The sequence below is a fragment of the Penaeus vannamei genome, chromosome 25, assembly GCF_042767895.1.
Source record: "Penaeus vannamei isolate JL-2024 chromosome 25, ASM4276789v1, whole genome shotgun sequence".
Taxonomy (NCBI): domain Eukaryota; kingdom Metazoa; phylum Arthropoda; class Malacostraca; order Decapoda; family Penaeidae; genus Penaeus; species Penaeus vannamei.
In genome coordinates this window covers 37,355,469-37,357,968 of record NC_091573.1, presented here as the reverse complement: position 1 = coordinate 37,357,968, position 2,500 = coordinate 37,355,469, and the positions used below count along the sequence as shown (strand labels likewise).

The window sequence follows — 2,500 nt, the reverse complement described above, 5'->3', positions numbered from 1 at the left end:
CGGACGCCCACGGCCGCCCGCCTCCTCCCGCGGCCACTCGGCCTCGGCGCCCCGAGGATCGCCCGGCGGCCGCGAGTGGACCCTGGCGCGGCGTATCGACCGGCGGGGCGTCCTTCGCGCCCCTCCGCCCGCGAGGGACGGACGGGCGGCCGAGATCAGACGCCGACGAGGCTCCCGCCGGCGCCGCGGCACGTGCGGCGGTTGCTACGGTTACGCGCTGACGTAATTAATCATAATTGCATTGCGTGAAAGCGGAGACGGGGCCCGGTGCGGCTCCGGGCTGTACCGCGGGAACGACTCTCTCTGATCGCCATTTCATACGTAGATCTAAACCGTTTGATCTCCCTCGGCTGCGCGACGAATGGGAATCCGCAAAACAAACGCGCTGGTTCCCCAGGCGGATTTCGGAGCCTTTTTTCAGATGGTGATTATAACTGGTTGTATTTACAACGCCTGTTGGTTAAGGTTGTGTCGTGGTTGTCATCCTCCCGTGTTCTCATTATCATCATTTTAACGAGAATCAATCCAAACCCAACGAGACGGCCTTCCCAAGAGAGGTCACAGAATCTCTTCCAAGATGTCTGTTTTCTTAAGCATGTTACGAAACCGAGTCAATGATTCAGATGCCTCACAGGAGAACTCACTGAGAAACAATTTACTAAAGTTTATTCGTTTGTCAATCATAGTCAAAGTTATTTTTAACTTGGGCGCAACGATTAGGGAGATGACCTTACAAGTAATAAAGATCAGCCGCTGCCAGTTCGGTGTTGCAGATTTCGAGCCACTTATCTGTTTCAAATTTCCCGCCATTTTGTTAAAGGCAGCAATGGTCTATGGTATACATAAGTAGTTCCTACTTTATTTACTTACAAATAGGGTCTGATTTATTCATTTCTATTTAATTTATCATATTCTCTTTCGTTAGTATATAATTTGTTTTTATCATATAGATTACTATCAAACACTGAATTGTCAAATAACTGCATTACTTTACTCAGACTCAAAGTTTAGTTAATATTATGATTTGGCCTCGAGCAGAAATGCACTCAGAGACCAGAATAAACATTTGGAATTAAAATTTGAATTTCAAATCGCTTCACCTTTATCATACTGCGGCGGTTGTTTTAATAAAGATATGAATATAAATTTTTTTCCCCATTTACCTTTTCTGTTGATTCTCGTGGAAAGTCTCTAATTATCTCCCATTTTACCGACCACATCTAGTTTAATGGTGCCTGAGGCCCCTGAGCCGCCTCATTTGCATATTCAATTTGGGGATGGAAAGGTAATTGATCATATAGAAAATTACACTCGCCGAGATTTGACTCTGAATGCAGCTCCTCGAGGGAATTCAGGTCGGCCTTTGTGCGGAGGAGGAGACGTCAGCGGAGTTCTGAGTGGCGTCTCTCCCTGTGGAGGTTGGCCTTGGGAATGAACCTGGTCTCTCTGATCTCTCCTTGGGATGGCTTTGGGGTTGAAAGGTTGATCTCTCTCTCCGATTGTTGTGATAGCTTTGGAGTTGAACAGATGAACACTTTCCACCTGTTGTGATAACTTTGGAGTTGAACAGATGAACACTTTCCACCTGTTGTGATATCTTTGGAGTTCAACAGATGAACACTTTCCACCTGTTGTTATAGCTTTGGAGTTGAACAGATGTGATACCGTTGGATTTGGACACTACCGTTATTTTTGAAGTCTCTTGAGTTGATGTCATTCTTTGGAACGTAAGCTCCTTTTTGTCTACACAAGACCTTGCTTTGTGGTTAGCCATTCCAGCAGTCGGATTATTGCAATCCCCGATCTTTCTTGACTTCAACTTGTCCTCCTCATTCTCTATAGATCCTGTGGAGTCGGGAGCTTGTTTAGCTGGATGACATAATCGCCAGGAAAGACGACCTCCGTTGAATGATCTCAGGGTGCCTTGAGTGGATGGTTAAAAGGAAGGATGAGACAGCTTCATATTTTTGTCCTTTAACACAGTCGGGCAAACGTATCGCCCTGCACCTGTTGCACTAGAATGCGAACGGTTCAGCAATGACTCTGTTTGCTGCACAGGGTTTCCGAGACTGCCACCCCCCTACACCCCCCCCCCCTCCAGTGCTCTCCAGATACACCCTTTCATGTACTTCAGTCAATTCGGAATTATTTTATCCATTTGTGTCTATGTGAAGCTTAATGTTGATTTGTCACCCGGCGGAGGCAAATGCGGCTTTCTGATGACACTCTTTCTGTGTACATGCATGTAAGAAGCACCTTCTCTGAATGAAAAGTTGCATAGTTTTCCTGCTCATAACATATTAGCCAAATTAATCGCAAACATGTCATAGCGTTTTAAATTAACATTTCTTCTAACAGTCTGTATATTTTTGTTATCGAGAGCCCACTAAGACATTCGTCAACCGAGATTACCGGCCTCAATAGGGAGCTGTTTTCGGAAAGAATAGCTATTAATAAAAAAAAAAGAAGAAAAAAGAGGACTGTAAAACTCGGGATATGG

The 2,500-nt window shown here is 45.5% G+C and overlaps 1 protein-coding gene across 6 annotated transcripts in view; it reads right to left on the bottom strand.

Moving 5' to 3' along the window:
* Positions 1–2,500, bottom strand: part of LOC113815110 (BAI1-associated protein 3) — a 267,249-nt gene that overhangs the window by 5,022 nt on the left and 259,727 nt on the right. The window lies entirely within an intron of this gene.